The 18,250-nt window shown below is 38.1% G+C and overlaps 1 pseudogene; it reads right to left on the minus strand.

Annotated features, from left to right (window-relative positions):
* Positions 1–1,673: 1,673 nt before the first annotated feature.
* LOC106848632 (nuclear pore complex protein Nup50-like) overlaps positions 1,674–18,250 on the minus strand; it is a 41,551-nt pseudogene continuing 24,974 nt past the window's right edge.

The raw sequence follows: 18,250 nt of genomic DNA on the forward strand, positions 1-18,250 counted from the left end.
AGTAACATAAAGATGCAGCAAATATTGAGTATTAAATATGAATGTGATCTCCTATATTCTCACAGACTCTTTCCACCCTTTAAATAGATTTCATTTTTTAGAGCTGTTGGAGGTTCACAACAAAATTGAACATAAAGTACAGACAGCTCCCATATATCCCATGCCCCCACACATTTATAACCTCCCTGGCTGTCAATATCACCCACCAGAGTGCTACATTTGTTACAATTGATGAACCTATATTGACACGCCATTTTCACCCAAATTCCATAATTTGCATTACACTTCACTCTTCGTATTGTACATTCGATGGGTTTTGAAAAACGTACAGTGACAAGTATCCACCATTATAGTACCATACAGAATAGTTTCACTGCCCTAAAAATCCCCTGTGCTCTGCCTATTAACCCCCCCCCCACCTTAACCCTTGATCTTTCTACTTTCTCTATAGTTTTGCCTTTTCCAGAATGTCATATAGTTGGAATCATACAGTATATAGCCTTTTCAGATTGTCTTCTTTCACTTAGTAATATGCAGTAAGTTTCTGCCATGTCTTTTCATGGCTTGATAGTTCACTTATTTTTAGTACTGAATGATGTCTTAATGTCTGGATGTACCAGTTTATTTATCCATTTATCTACTGAAGGACATCCTGGTTGCTTCCAAGTTTTGACAATTATGAATAAAACTGTTATAAACATCTATGTGCTGGTTTTTGTATAGACATAGGTTTTCAACTCCTTTGGGTAAATACCAAGTAGTGTGATTGTTGGACTGCATGGTAAGAGTATATTTAGTTTTGTAACAGATCATCAGACAGTCTTCCAAAGGGGCTGTACCATTTTGCATCCCACCAGTAATGAATGTTGTTCTGCATTGCCACCAATGTATGGTGTCTTTGTTGTTCCAGATTTTGGCCATTTCAATAAGTTTGTAGTCGTATCTCATTGTTATTCTAATTTGCACTCTCCTAATGACATATGATGTGGAACATCTTTTTATGTACTTATTTGCCATCTTTATGTCTCATCTCGTGAGGTATTTGTTCAGGTCTTCCGCCCACTCACAGACTTAAAGTTTGAGGCTAATCAGGTTATTTTCTAGGCAATATTGCTTGAAAACAGTTACTTTCAAGAGAATTATTCAGTTTAGGATTTAAATTTCTTTCTTCCATCCATCCATCCTTTTTTCCCCATCCTCTCCTTTTTCCTCCTTCTTTTCTTCCTAACAAAAGCAGGAGATATGCCTATGATTTGACTACATGATGTATGCGATATCAAAGTAAAGTTGCCAAGTAAAATACAGGATGCCCATTTAAATTTGAATTTCAAATAAACATGAATAATATCTAGTATAAGTGTGTTCCAAATATTTAATTATTCATTTTTTATTTTAAATTCAAATTTAACTAGATGTTCTATATTTTTTTCTTCATGCTTAATGTTTAAAGGTTTTATTGGACATATTAATTTTTCTCAGAAAACTTTGTAAGTTATCCAGGATTCTTAGAATGTCAACGTAGAGAAGAAAAACTGAGTTGAAGAGGACGGCAGGGGAAGCAGCAGTTTGGCCATGATTCCTCAACCGTCCTATATTTTCAGGCATCCCTGCTCTCCAGCAACACTTTGGGCAGCTCATCTGCATCTTTACTTCTTTATTTCTTCATATTCTAATTAACACTTTAACTGAGATGGTGGCATTTTTTCATCCATTGGTGGATTTACAAGACAGACAACAACTACATTGTTCTTCTGTGTTCCAGTACTCGGGACAGCAGGCGGATCAGAACTTTCAGCAGCATATTGCCTAAATTGGCATCTACCTGCACTAAAAGCTGTGCTTCTAATTTGCTGTAGATTTTAGTGCAGAGTACCTATGGCCTTCTCTTCAAATTAATTGCCATACTTATAAACTAGTCTTTAGGTTTTGGAGCAGAAAGCATCTTCTGTGACGTGAGTAACTGCTATTTTGGTGGCTCATCTCTCCCTTCCCTCTTCTCTACCTTTGCATTCATTTCTGCCACCTTCCACTTGGCTTTCCAACATTTTAGTGGAAAGTGTTGAATAAACTGGTTCACTCTGGGTAATATTTTTGCCAAATAAAATCGAGTTTCCAGGGGAAAATGAAAATCCAGTCAGGGGCTCAGAGCTTAACAAGCCCAAAACAGAGCTATCAATTTTCTTGTAAAGGCATTTGTTGCACTTAGTGATGGGCTCATTTTCTTTTCAGATGGAAACTCCACCTTCTTTTCAGATGTATCCTCAGTTTTGCTTCCATGAAAAAAAAAAAAATGTTGATTCTCCTTGTAATATGGTTGAACCAAGTAGGGAAGGAGATTGTTTCAACCAGCATTTTGTTAGTTTTGCTTTCATAATTACTACTGCTGTAACCACAACTGGCCCATTTAGAGCAAGTTCGAACAGACCCCATCTCTTATCAACAGAGTGATTAAGAATAGTCTTTCAGAAAATTTGCAAAATCACGTTGCCAGAGCATGTGCAGAAAAGGAAATGTTGAAGAACCAAAGATTCTCCTCCCCAAGGAACCAAAGGAGAAGGACTTAAAAGTCGGACTCTTATCAGGAGAAAGGGGTCCCTCATCCAGGAAGGTCCGGTGTTAAAATTCCTTCCCCATCTCATCATAAGTGTTTAGAACCCTGTCACAAAAGATTAGAACCTTGTCACAAGCATTTAGAACCCTGTCCTAAAAGATCAGAACGTCAGCATAAACGTTTAGAACCCTGTCTTAAAAATCGGAACCTCAGCACAAACGTTTAGAACTCTGTCATAAATGTTTAGAACCTTACCATAAATGTGTGAAGGATGCCAATCCAAACCTGCCCTGCCTGCATTCCTGCATGCCAACCTGTTCTCCTGAATCTCTGAAGTTTCACCCCAAATCCTGAATCAGGGAGAGAGATCTGAGGGCACACGCACCCTGTCTCCCTGCAGATTGATCTCGCAGAATAAAGCTGATTTTCCCCCCAAAATCTGATCCTGTAGTTAACTGGGTTTTTTAATGTGCATTGGGCAAGAGAACTCTAATTTGTGCAATAACACTACCACTGTTCCCGTGTTCAACATTTGCTAAATATTTCTCAGAGTCTTTAAAGACAGATGTCAGATGAGAGCGGGTTTATATTCAGGCGATTCCCTATCCAGTCACGAACAGAACAGTTGAACACAGTTGATGGCATGTTACCAGCATTCCCTTGGCATGCTTTATTTACAATAACAACAGAGGAAGAAGGCTACTGACTGTCACCATTAGTTTTGGGATTTGAAATCTTTTCCTTGCCCTTTTAAGTAATAATGGAAAGAAAAGTTGCCTTTGGACTAGTGAAGGAAGGCACACTAGTTACTGCTATCACCACTTGAAAGTCCTTGTAAAGGTCTCACTCCAGTGCCATTACCAAATCCAGAAAACCCTCCTCCTCCAGAAAGTACGACCAAACCTTTGAGACCTTTAAAAGCGCCTCCACTATCAGATTCAATCCAACATCTACACTTTGCTTTTCTAATGGCTCTATTCTTCAAAACTTCCTCACTTGACCAGTGTTGTTGGAAAGTACAGCCACATTTGTGTCAACAGCAGATTCAGTAATAGAGTGACTGCCTCTTACATGGCATCTAATTTAGAATCTCATAACTTAGAAAGGCCCATCTAAAGAATTAAATATTTTCTGTTTGACTCTCCTGGAAACCGAGACGGTATTCATAATTTCTTTGTTTTTTAAAAATTTTAATTGATATCTTACCAAATAATACATCTATTTTTAACAACAGAAACTCAAATAGTCCTAAATCTTATTAAAAAGAAAAAAATAGCATTTCCTTGCCTCCCAGGTCCTTACCCAGACTCCCACTGCCCCAAATTTAACTGATACATTTCCTTAGCCATTTGGTCCTATTCTAACTACAAGTTTATACCTTTTCTGTTCTTCCACACTCATTCTGGTGAAGTTTGTGGAAGGTTTCATATAAATATGTGTATCTTCAATATGAAGTCTGGAAGTCTGATTTACTTTATAATTCTTCATGGTGGCTAGCACAGTGATCTACACAAAATGACAAATCAGTAAATAAAACTGAATGTTACTGAGCACATAGAAGCAAACAGCTGCTTTGAAAAAAAGAAATTGGGAAATTCCCATTGGTAAATCTGTTTTTAGCAATGACCAAATACCTGTGGTCTGGATCTGCTGCACATTGGTCTTATTGTAACTCTTCAAATCATGTGTGAACAAACATTCTCCAAAATTATTTGGACATCCACAAAAGAATCACAGCCCATCTATGAACGGGTGGCCATTGCCAACACTTCAATGCGATGTCTCTCTGCTGTACTAGGGTATAGATTCACATGGTCTTTCCTCTGTGTGCTCAATAGAGAGGACCATCTCCAGTGTCTTTTCCTCTTCTTATGAGGATACAAGTCCTGCAGAATTAGGGCCTGAGCCTTATAACCTCATTTAACCTTAACTACCTCCTTAAAGACGCCATCTCCAAATACAGTCACATTGGGAGTTAGGACTTCACCATATGAAGGGGAGGGGGGACAGAATTCAGTCCATGACAGTCACAAATCATCTAAGTATACATCCAGTGGTTACACATGTTATTAGTATACTAAAAAGTCTATTCAATGCCCAGGGGGAAGTCTGGGAAAGTTGAAAGCAAGAATTAAACAAGGACACAAAGATTCAGTTTTCACTCAATTTCACTTGAAAATAAGAGCATGACTTTAAAAAGGAGAGCTGTCATTGCAAGGCAGGAGAACCAGCTCCAGGAATCTGGAAATTACATTATTATTAGCAAATGCTTCTTCTAAGAGGAGGTGTCCCTATCTGTTGCAATCTATTTTATAAAACTCACTAACAAGAGGTCAGAAAATCATTTGCGCCTGGAGAATATATCATCTCAACAGCCTCTCCTCGCAGATTAGTTGCCTCTCTGAGTGAACAAAAGTCACGTAAAATGTCAACAGCGAGCACACTTCCCTTAGGTGGTTGTTAGAGTTCTGGAAATTACACAAATAGCTTTCCCTAAATCTTTTCCAGATAATTTTAAAACTGAATTTATATATGTCTTCCACATTTTTCAGAGAAAATATTTACTGGCAAAATGTAATTTTTACAACTGTACTTTAGCTTTTGTGGGGGTTGTCAGCCCGATTAAAAGATTAAAAAATAGCTATTGTACCATTCTCTGCTCTTATTTTTAATGGTGGAAGCTTTGTCGCATGCAAAAGACCAGACTTGTCATTAAATTTCAAGATTCTTTTAAACAAAATTCAATCTAGAAACATTATGAAAGAACACTTCTTTTGAAATTATGAAAAGGGCTTATAAAATAATTCTATCATCCAAGCATGAAATACGTGCTTCACATGGGATCATTCGTGAGCAAGAGTGGAGTCCAGAGGGCGGCTGAGGGCCGGGAAGGGGCGTGGAGGGAGCAGGGGCTGCCGTGCTGCTGCTGCTGCTTTTCCGAGCAGGGACGGGATTGGTCTCCAAGTAACAAACTCTTGTTGCTCAAAATGTCAAGGAGGGAGACCCAGTTTACTCAAAATTTCACAACAGAGTCTAGACATCAGTATTTGATTTTTAGTATGTGATAATGTTTTGATGAATATAGTATTTTGTGAAACTTTGAACTATTAAATTAGAAAAATAAGAGCCTGGATAGAAGCACAGTTTGTGAGTTATTTTTCACAGATTTTTCTTTCAGCCACTGTTAGCCAGTTTTCTCTCTTCCATCAGAAATATATAAGCATGTCCTTCGTGGAAGTAAGTTCTCCTATGATTTCAGAAAATTTTAAAAATTCACTGTCTATGGATTCACTCATCCAAAAGTCTTAGTGTCTGGCCTTGTGCCTGATGCTGGGACAGAGCAGGGAGAGGCTGACACCCCCTCTGCCCTTAGGAGCCCCAGTGTATGGTTACTTAAGTGTTAGAGCTGATGGTCACTAGGGTACACTGGCTGTTCATGATCCACTTCTACTCCCATTGATCAGTGCCCTATTTTGATTGGCTAGTGTCTGTGCCACCAAAGATGCTTAAATATTCTGAATGTCTCCCCTGACTATAATGTTATAGCAAGTATTCAGCTTAAATTTTAAAACGATATTATTTCAGTGATATGTGATATGGTTTTACTTTATGGTAACATAAAAATTCTGAACATCATTTGGGAGATTTTACAATTCCAACATAGACAAAATAAGCCAATATGGAGTCAACTAATTGTATTTCTCAGAGGTTTGTATGCCCTACAAAGAGCAGCATCTCCTCAAGTGACTCAACATGCCCGCCTGATTGGAGCATCTCCGTTATACGTGAAGCAGGGACTACAATAGTACAGGCGAGACTTAACCTAGTCTCAGTTCTGAGAACTTGCACAAATCATAACCTCTTCAAGTGACAGTCTCCTCACCTCTAAGACAGAATCAAACCGTATGAGCTCATCTTATCAAAGGGCTGCAGTGAAAAACAGACAAGAAGGGAACATAAATGCAAGGCCTGTTGATCATTTTATTTCCATTGACTTTTAAGGGCCAAATCCATGATCTCTTACTCTTGGGAACAATGGTGTCTAAACCACTTCTCTTCAGTTCGCCTGGATCCACTATTTATACTAAAGAGAAGCACTCACTGCAGAATTCTGAAGATCTCGGGCCTGAAAACTTGCTGTTTCCTCATTTTTCTCCCATTAAGCTGAACTTTTTTGACCATCTTCTATATTGAAGAAACCTAGTGTCGTTATCCCTGCCTCCATTATTCCTAAGTTTCTTCCAAATATACTCTCCCTGGTATGTGACATGAAGTGGCTGGAGGCACACTGCGTTTTGACTTCACACAAAACAAATATTGAATTTTTTAAATTGTCATAAATGCTACAAATTTGAGGTAAACATAAAGTGGATTTTACTATAGCCCCTCTGTCAAACATTTATTTTTACCCTTAATAAAAAAGGAAATTTTATGAGAAGTTTGAAATCTGTGCACACCATAGGTTAGAAACACATTGGTCGCATAAACAACTGTGTATGTGTGACACAGCTGAATGTGGAACAAGTAGTGGGGGCAAAAGATAGGCATTCTGTGTGGAGGCAACCTCTTTTCCTCTCTCTAGCCTAAGTTATTGTAACTTTGTAATTTTTTAAATTTACAAACAGCTTATCAATTTTAAAAAGAATCTGAAGATATTCTTGGTCATGGTGAAAAGAGAAATTCTTATCTGCCACCTCTACTGTGAAGAACTGGTGACAGCCAGGAAGGGGAGGAATCCATGCCAGTACTTGAGGAACAGCTGATTCCAGACGGCTGACTCAAGTGTACGTGGCCCTGGTGTCTGCTAGACAACTGAGGGAGATAAAATTATTCAGGACTAGGCATTATCTTTGTTTAAAGATTTCAAGACAACGAGGTAGACCATACTGAAAACAATAAAGTTTTGGAAGTCAAAGACGGCTTCAGAAATTCAAAGCAGCCTCTAGATTCAGAGCCTTCAGCAAAGTCTCGAGGCTGTGATTCACTGAGTGTTTCAGGGGCCAGCCCCGTGGCCAGCTGGTTAAGTCTGTGCACTCCGCTTCAGTGGCCCCAAGTTCACCGGTGTGGATCCTGGGCGTGGACCTACACACAGCTCATCACGTCATGCTGAGGCAGTGTCCCACATAAAGGAACTAGAAGGACCTACAGCTAGGATATACAACCATGTGCTGAGGCTTTGGGGAGAAAATTGGCAACAGATGTTAGTTCAGTGCCAATCTTCCACATCAGAAAGCCTAGCCAAAAAAGAAAAAAAGGAGCATTTCAGAAAATCATTAGAGACTTGGGCTGGTGAATTCGTTTGGGTGATACTAGCAAAGAGAAAGAGAGTATGGAGAAGGGTGGTCGAGAAGAGACACACGTCATTTTTGTCCACATCCTACTAGTAAAATGGGGGTGGTCACCAGGGAACTTAGTCACTGCATGGGCAGCTGCTTCCCAGAGAGAATTCTATTCCAGAAAGGGGAAGCACATGGGTAATGGGCAGCTAGTTCTTTCTGCCTCTGGCTCAAAAAAAAAATTTGATAAAGAATTTGTACACAATTTTCAAATTGAGTTGTTTATGAAATCTTGCACAATATTATTTCCTTGAGTGATTTTTATAATAAATTTAAAGCTATATTTGAGATTTCACTTTAAATGGGTGAAATGGTAGAGCCCAGATTCCAGTGTAATGTTTGATTATGTTGCTAATCAAAGTAGATTATCAATTTAAGGAACGTGACATTATAAATGGTTTGTAAGGAGGAATTGTACTTGTAAACCAGCTGAGATTGCTTAATCTTTGGTCTTGGCCAGGTCTTGTCCTAGGTTGCTGACTCTATTTTCGTGTCCAATGAGTTCTCATGACAACCACCAACCTCACTTGTCCCATAATTTTTCTCCACTAATAGAGTTTCCCTGTGCCACCTAGTGAGCAGGACTACTGCTGCCCAGGAAAACAAGTCTCCCAGTAGATGACAAGCCATAAGACATATAGAAATTAGTGGGGGGTGGGGGAAATCCAGATGGTTTAGAATAGTATGCTGGCTTTTGCATGCTTGATTTTAGTTACTATTACCACTAAAAGCCATATCATCAAACCACGTAAACCTAAAAAACGTCATTTGGCAAAATCACTTGGTTTTCACTTAAATGACAAATGGAAGAGTTTATATGTGCACTAGGAACCCACAAGTGCTGTAGGAGGATTAAGCCAAAGGAGGATACATACTCATTTTTCTATGTGTCCTCCTTTTGGCTACATAGAATTCTAAATATAAAAATAATTTAAGTAAGGGTCAGAAAAGTATAACAAAATTTTCTGTCATGTTAGGCCAAGATCTGAATTTTAAAAAGGAAGTGAGATGTTACTAATTGACATTACCAAGGAGGAGGGGTGAGCGTCTGAGCAGAAGCCGGAGCTGGCAACGACACGCTTTCTCCTCTATGTAAAGAAACATATACGCAACATCTCTAAATTCATGAGGAGTCTGTGATCATCACTGGGTACAAAGTTCAAGAGAAAGGCAGCAGTTTGCTTATAATGTGAATTCTGTTTATGGGTCCTACTGTGAACAAAGAGGCATAAACTATCAAATAGCAATAGATTTACTGTGCCAAAAAATGAGAAAAAAAGTTATTTTAAGCTACTTAATCTTGGTTCAGAGTTTCAGGTTATGCTTTGGTAAAAACACAATAGTTTTAATAAGAATCTTGTGTTTCAAATTTCAATAACTGTGTTGTAGTAGATACATTTAAAGGTTAACCTTAGGGGGGCTGGCCCCGTGGGAGAGTGGGTTAAGTTCCTGTGCTCCGCTTCTGCAGCCCAGGGTTTCGCTGGTTCGGATCCTGGGTGCAGACATGGCACCACTCATCAGGCCATGCTGAGGCAGCGTCCCACGTAGCACAACCAGAGGACCTACAACTAGAATATGCAACTATGTATGGGAGGCTCTGGGGAGAAGAAGGAAAAAAATTGGCAACAGTTGTTAGCTCAGGTGCCAGGTTTTAAAAAATAAAAAAAATTAAAAAGGTTAACCTTAAATTTATTGTATATTTTTTAATTCAGTCTAGGACTATTTCTCGGCATCTTTACAAAGGTTTAAATTCAAATTTAAATATTTTTATTGTCAAAAAAGTCAGTAAGTACACTGAATAAAAAAAGCCCCCACTTTAACTTTATTAAACCTTCAGTGTTTGGAAAATTTCAAATAAGGTGGAGTGAAAGTTGTGGTCATGTTTCAGCATTCCACCTTATGACAGCAAAAGATACTCCACAGATCAAAATCTTTTGGTAGAAGATTTTTTTAATTAGTAAACAAAGAAAAAACAGTGGAGATTCAAAAGGATAAGCAAATTAGCTTGAAAAATATGTTTATACACAGTCATAATAAAATATCAGGGGCCGGCCCCATGGCCCAGTGGTTAAGTTCACGTGCTCGGCTTTGGTTGCCCAGGGTTTCGCCGGTTCGGATACTGGGCTCGGACATGGCCCCGCTCATTAGGCCACGTTGAAGCGGTGTCCCACATGCCACAACTAGAAGGACCCAGAACTAGAATATACGGCTATGTACTGGGTGGATTTGGGGAGAAAAAGCAATAAAAAAATTTCAGAACAAAAATAAGGTTATTTTCATTTAGAAAATACTGTTATGAACACAAAATTTTCTCACATATTCCCTAAGGATATTTGTTAATTCTTTTAAATGTAATAATTTGTGTCTGGTTAACAGCTTGCAAATCTATATTTGTTTACAACTATACAGTCATATTCAGTGGAAAATAACAACTAAATAGGAAGATTAATAGAAAGAAAGCTATATTTTTCCTTCAGCTTATTTTAATTTTTGGCTCTATTCTGGTGTGTGGTCAAAAGTCCTAAATCTAGAAGTTACCTCATCACCATGGTATTACTTGCCTAGAGCTGCCATAACAGTCACCACAAACTGAGTGGCTAAAACATAGACATTTAAGGTCCCACAATTCTGGAGGCTAGAAGTCCAAGGTGAAGGTGTAGGCAGGGCTGGTCTTTCTGAGGTCCAGGAGGCAAGGGTCTGTTCCAGGCTCTCTCCTTGGCTTGCAGATGGCCATCTTCATGTTCACATGGCATTCTGCCTGTATGCATTTTTCCGATTTTCTTTTTATGAAGATATCAGTCCTATTGGATTAGAGTTCGCCCAACTTCCTCCTTTTAACTTGGTAAAGACCTTATCTTCAGATAAGATTACATTTCTGAGATACTAGGGGTTAGGACTTTGGCATATGAGTTTGGAGGGGACACGATTCAATCCACAGCAACCGTGAGTCTCAGCAGTCGTGAGTGAGAGTGCTGGAGTGATTAATGTACACGTCTAGGCCATCTCTCCAACGCCTATGGCAGCAGAAGGTCCTTCCACCCAGGAGAGAACATTGGCAGCCTTCTTGGTTTTCACTAGCACGGAGTAATCATGCCACCTGCTTCTCTTGCTCCCCACAGTCCCCACACCATTTGTTAGTAAGTGGTACTTGATGTCTGCAGTCCAGAATGGAAGGTAATTTGTGAAGTATGCTTTGTGCACATTCATTTAAGGATTCTAAGACTACCCTTGGATCGAATGTGTCATTGAAGGTCAAGCTGACAGACCTTTATACCAAATAAATCCCTTGACTTTTATCATACTAACTCCTTGCAGGGAGCTGGTCACAGACTCACATTTTAATTTTAGCCTTGGAGTTTATCAAGAGGAATACTGGAAACATGCCTTTGAATCTGGGTTCTAGATTGACTCTAAAACTACTGTTGTCCACTTTTTCTGAATTTGGTAACTAGGAGCAGAATTGTCTTTCTCAGTAGCCAATTTATTTTCCCTTATCTATGATTATGAAAATCATATAACTTCAAATGTTACCTTTTTTGCCTTAGTGGACTATTATCAAAGTTTATGCTGTCAGAGCAATCGTGGAGAGTTTTACATCAGGAACAATTGTTTTTCTCCTTTTAAATGTATTATCATCACTTTTTAAATTCCACATTTTAATTAGTGTGTGTCTGTGTGTGTGTGGGTGCACATGTGTGTGCCTCTTCTTTGGCAACTTTCTCTCTAAAACATTTTGGAAATACATGGGGAAAAATGAGTTAATAACTTAAAATTTAATATTACAGGAAAAAAACCACTACCTTTTCGTTTCTCATATTGTCTATTTACCTACACCCACACCTATGACAACAGTACTCTCAAAAACTTGGAGAATTAAGCCAGTTATATCCGTCCACAGGCAGAACGGTTCTTAGTCTATAAATGCCAGTTATTCCAACTGCATCACATGATTGGTAGACAAATACTGAATGGTCTAAGCAAATGCCACAACTGAAATTACAGGAATCTTAGCTCTTACCACTGAACATTTAAAAATCACCTGTTGTCTTGACACTATGTGATTTATTAAGAGCTTAATTAAAATTAAGACTGCTAAAGATATTTTCAGTAACTTTAAAGCTGAGGTTACATTCCCCAATGCCTTAGAGCTGTAAGGGATTTTATATCAATTCTCCAAAAAAATTCAGAGGCAGAAAATTTAAATAATATTTCTTCTTATTTTATTTTAATTTAATTTAAGTATGCTTTTTGGTGAAGAAGATTGGCCCTGTGCTAACATCTGTTGCCAATCTTCCTCTTTTTTTTTGTTCCTCCCTAAAGCCCCAGCACATGGTCATATGTCCTACTTGTGAGTTTGTTCTAGTTCTTCTATGTGAGCTGCCACCACAGCGTGGCAGCTGACGGATGAGTGGTGTGGTTCTGCAACCAGGAAACAAACCTGGGCTGACAAATCAGTGAGCGTCAAACTTCAACCACTAGGCCATCAGGGCTGGATCAGTATGGACATTTTAAGAGCATTAATTCTTCCAATCCATAAGCATGGACTATCTTTCCATTTATTTGTGTCATCTTCAATTTTTTTATCAATGTCTTATGGTTTTCAGTGTACAGGTCTTTCACTTGTTTGGTTAAATGTACTCCTAGGTATTTTATTCTTTTTGATGCAATTGTAAATGGGATTGTTTTCTAATTTTTCTTTCTGATGGCTCATTATTAGTGTGTAGGAATGCAAAAGATTTTTATATATGGATTTTGTATCCTGCAACTTTACTGAATTTGTTTATTAGGTTATTTTTAAGATTTTATTTTTTTCCTTTTTCTCCCCAAAGCCCCCCAGTACATAGTTGTATATTCTTCTTTGTGGGTCCTTCTAGTTGTGGTATGTGGGACGCCGCCTCAGCGTGGTTTGATGAGCAGTGCCATGTCCGCGCCCAGGATTCGAACCAATGAAACACCGGGCCGCCTGCAGCGGAGTGCATGAACTTAACCACTCGGCCACGGGGCCAGCCCCTGTTTATTAGTTTTAACAGTCTTTTGGTAGAGTCTTTAGGATTTTTTATATGTAATATCATGGCCTCTGTAAATAATGATAGTTTTACTTCTTCCTTTCTGATTTGGATGGCTTTTACTTCTTTTTCTTGCCTAATTGCTCTGGCTAGGACTTCTATTACTGTGTTGAATAAAAGTGGCCAAGACTGGGCATCCTTGTCTTGTTTCCGATCTTAGAAGAAAATCTTTCAGTTTTTCACTATTGAATATGATATTAGCTGTGGGCTCCAACTGTTTTCTTTTGCATAGAAATTAAACACTGCTGATTTTGCTAGATATCTAGCATAGTTTACACAGGGTGGCTTGTTATGTTATGTAGTTTATACCCAGCCAAGAAGCTTGAGTGACAACCAAAACCAAACATAGCTCTTTGGCTTGAGTTCTGTCAAGGCAGAGGGGGAAACTTTTTTCTAGTTTGTCAATGCAGAAAGAGTACCTTTTCTAGGTCACTGTATGTGATGATGTGGCATCCCCATTTTGGGGTCATTTTATTTTCAGTTAAACCTATCTAGAGTTTCCATTAAGGCTAGGAAGTTCATATAATATCAATCTAAGAGGTTTGTTATTTAAAAGGCTTATGGAATAGATGATAATATTGCTGTACGTTGAAAAAAATTTCAATAATGTGAGATGAGAAAACAAATAATAAGGGGGAAAGGTCATCTATACTCAAACAGGAATAACTCACAACTCATATAAGATGCATGAAAGAATATGAGAAAGATATAATTTTGTCCAAATTGAAGGAGGATCTTGAAAATATGGTATAAAGTGGGAAGTAAAGAAGGAAATGCCCCACTAATATTCCCCAGCCTATAGGCACAGGCATGGGAGATCATCCAGACAGGAAAAAAATGAGAAATCCCTAAACCGGAACACATTTCCCCAAGTCCACAGATCATTGGTGGAGGCGAGACTGGAAGACAGACCAGGAACCTACACATTTCCATTATTTTTCCTCTACCCTCACTTCTTAAAAGACAAGGGTTATGTGTAAGGTTAGGGTGGACTGTGTGAGATGGAAACGAATATTCCCCAAGCCAATTCTGCAATTTCAGAACAAAGATAACTGGAAGAAAAGAAAACATGTATTGACCTAAGAAACAAAAACATCAGTTAACCTTTTCTCTAAACTGCAGCCTCACCAAGGCACCGGCTCGCTCAGAAGCAAAATTTAAGTGCCACAATTTGCTGTCACTGTAGCCCAGCACAAGAGTCTCAACCAATTTAAAGAAAAATCAAGCAAATACAGAAACAAAACAGAACAAAACAAAAACTCAGATTGTAGCTGCCTGTGGTGTCATATTCACACTGTTGACTGATGAAGAAAATATGAACTATCAATATCTCACTCTTAAGCTCTAGGGGATGTTTATACAATGCACAAGTGAACAAATAATGAAGTCAAGAAAAGTAAATCCACACTATTCTGGAATAAATAATAGGTGGAGAGATAACCATCCATTCCAAGATGAATAGATAGAAAATACTATAACCTTAAATTTTCGCAAAAAGACTTCAAGTATAAAAAAAGAAAAGGAACAGAAGATGTCAAAAATGAGAAACAATTTTCAGAAATTACTATGTATAACATAAAAAATTAAACTTGTGTCTGTACTCTCAAGGAATGCTGAGAAAACATTAACTCTAGGAAACATGAGTTAATAAGGCATTAGGATAACATTTTATTTTGAAAATCAAATAGGCACAACCAAAGAAAAGTTCTGGAGAAAAATAATACCAATGTATGATTTATAATTCAGTTAGAACCATTAATACACACAAGACTGTAATAGTGGTATGGAAAAGCAACTTCAGAAAAATTACGCAAGTGAAGAAATGGACAGAGAGATAAAAGTTATCATAGGTATGTATGAGGACAGATGTGAGGGATATAAAATATGAAGAATTGGTGCTCTTCAAAAAGTGATGACAATAAATGGAACAGGAAAAATCCTCACAGATACAATAAAGGGCTTCCACATAAGTATGACAGCTTAGCCACACTCGTTTCTGTCCTCCTTTCACAAATCGGCACTAAAATCACATCACAGTAATTAAACATTGTATTAGCCCACATGGACAAAAAGAATTTGAAAGGGGACACCAGTGACAAAGATTCCAACAGGTTTGGGAAGAAGGAAAGCTGACAGATTATAATATAAGGCCATGGAAAGTGATATTGAAGAGAGATTCAGAATTGGGGCAAATCATAAACCTGGAAAGTGAGGTCCTTCTTTCCCAAGACCCAGCAGATACTTGCACTCACAGCGAAGATTTATCACAGTGATACAAAAAGGATCAGTAAGGGAAAAGACGTAGGTGGAGTCTGGAGGAATCCATGTGCAGGCTTCTTGCGCTCTCTCCCTGCTCTGTCACAGAGCACATAGTCCTTCTATCAGGGAAAATGCAGCAACACATGTGTGATGTTTCTACCCAGGGAAGCCTGTTTGAGACTTTTAAATAGAGTTTTTATTGGGTGCTGGTCTTGTAAGCACCATTTGCCCAGCAACTTCAAAAATTTCAGACTTCCAGAAGGAAAACAGGTTTTCACCATAAATCACAGTGTTTCTACAAACAGCAAAGGCAAAGCAAAATAACCTTATCAGTTAGCAAGAAAGGGAACATTTTGAAAGTCAAGGTACTAGATGCCAGCTAAGGATCAACCTTGCAAGCACATCCTTCTGAAGACGGTAGCCTCAGGCCTCCTATGTTAACTTTTGTACAGTCCCATCCTAACCTTTACAATAAGACTTCTTCTTCCTCCACCGCTTTGCCAGATGGGTGACTTATTCCCTGAGAAATTGAACCAAGATGTCTTATACTGGGGACCTACGCCTCAGGCAGCACAGAAATGAGGCACAGTACTAAACACAAGGCAAGTAGGTACAATGCTGTATATTGGGCTGTGGAGTTCTTGGGCCACCCTACTGCCCTGAGGGTTGGAAGTTTCTACTCTAGAGAAACTAAACGATTCCCAAGAAAAAATCCTGTACTTCATGCAAAGATTTTGCAATGAAAAGATTTTAAAGATTTTTTAAATGTATTTCTCCAAATTAAATAATCGATTGTTTTAGTAGGTACTTGAATTGATTTGCTAAGTATCTTTTGTATAAAAACTGCCTTTTCCCCCATCAACATGGCTCATGTGGAAGTGTTTCTTTCAGTATGGTGTAACCCTGACCCCGGCCCAATCTGATTTAGAGTTTGGGCCCAACACAAGTTGAATCCCTTTTCTAGGATATTTTAACTCAGCCCTAAGGCAAACTTTAGGTCATTCTCTTCCTGGTGTCTTAAATAATGAGGTGTAAAATTTGGAACTCATTGGCAACCACATGTTCTGCCATATGGCTAAATTTTCTCTGCAATGGAAGAGAATAAAATTCAACAACAGACAGCAATGCTTGCACTTGAGTACCTGGCGCAGAATGTACCCAGCACCCTTGCATACTTGCCCTTTCCATGGTTTGTTATTCAATATTTTCCTGAGTTCTATAAGCCAATCAATTTGCCTTTATTCGTGTGCTGTTTCGGGTTGGCTTTCAGTCATTTGCAAATAAATGTGTTATTACTAAATATATTATGAAAATAAATCATTCCTAGTAGGTTTGTTTTTTAATTTATTTTGTTTTCTGCATTGCTTCTGGAACTCAAATATTTTACCAATATTTTCTCTGACAATTATTTCATCTGTAAAATAAAAAGATTGGATGCTGGTTTTTCAACCTTGGCTGGGCATTGGGAGTCACTTGGAAAGCCTTTTTTTTTAATGCCCAGACCCCACTCTATATACTTTCTTTTTCTTCTTCAAGCACTAAAATCTATCATTCTGTGATTCAAATTGAACATTTATGCAATATGTTAGGCTAACCTGAGAGATATTATGGTGGTGAAAGATTTGAGAAAAACTAAATTGAAATTATATGATAGAATATATCTAACCTAATTTATCCATATTCCAAAATACACTAGTCAATTAAATATCAGATTTGTTGTTGTCGTCACCTTTCATTATAATGGCAAGAACGGAAGAAAAGTATCTGAGGCAAAGAAAAAAGTTAAATAATACATAAATAATACCAGTGCCGAAACAAACATTTTTGTAGTATTTAAGGAAAATCTTGCTGAACAAATACAAGAATCTTTTATTTATTTATTTATTTTTAAAGATTGGCACCTGAGCTAACAACAGTTGCCAATCTTTTCTCTTTTTTCCCTGCTGTTTTCTCCCCAAATCCCCCCAGTACAAAATTGTATATTTTAGTTGCAGGTCCTTCTGGTTGTGGCATGTGAGATGCTACCTCAACGTGGCCTAATGAGGCAGTGCCATGTCCGCGCCCAGGATCCGAACCCTGGACTGCCCAAGAGGAGTGTGAGAACTTAACCACTCAGCCATGGGGCTGGCCCCCACAAGAATCTTTTAAAGAAAATAATATTGAATCCAGTCATTTGCAAAGAATCCAAGAATTGCTCTCCAATGTCTACTTTGTCTCAGGAGACAGCTATAAAAAAAGATCAACAGCTCTTCCAGCAGGGCCTTCCAGACCTCCAGCCTAGTATAGATACCCTGCAAGGTTCAGCACATCCAGAGGTCACAGCCTTCTTTCCTCCCTCCCAAAGAAAGAAACAGAAGAAACATAGCACTTTCTCATTTTCATCCAAGTCTTAGTCATCATTCAAAACTTTCTGTCTGCCATTAGTTTTTTTCATTACTTTTTTACTAATCAAGTCTATTAAATATTAATAGATCATCTACTCTAGAAAAAGCACAAGCCAACTAGAAAGGAAAAGAGACCTAAAAATACAAATTCTACCTTACTCTGAATTTGTGGGGATAGAGCATGTCCACATATAAACAGAATGGACACCACAAATATATAAACACCAAGTGAGCAATGATGAGAATCAGATCCAACACTAGAGACAGTGTACAGAGGGTTAGTCTAGATTTGGATCCAGGCTTGTCGCTTTCCTGCTTTGTGACTTCAACAGATTATTTAATCTCAACATCCTTATTTTCAAAATGGGATAATGATATCTATTTCAAAAAGCAGTTGTAAGAATTAAATTAGTTAACATATAAACACAAATATCACACCTGGAATAGGGTAGTCACTAAACAAATGAATTGTCTTAATCACAACTCTTTTGATGGCAAGTTAAAAAAAAACACGCTATCTTAAGTGAGATTATCTCAAGGAAATTAAAAAAAAGAAATTTGTTAGGAGAGCAAAGAGTAGAAACCAAGAACTAAGACATTGGAAATCTAAGTAGCGATTCTCACAGTTCTTCTTCTCTCTTTCCCTCTTTCTCG

Source organism: Equus asinus, chromosome 24 (assembly GCF_041296235.1).
Source record: "Equus asinus isolate D_3611 breed Donkey chromosome 24, EquAss-T2T_v2, whole genome shotgun sequence".
NCBI lineage: Eukaryota > Metazoa > Chordata > Mammalia > Perissodactyla > Equidae > Equus > Equus asinus.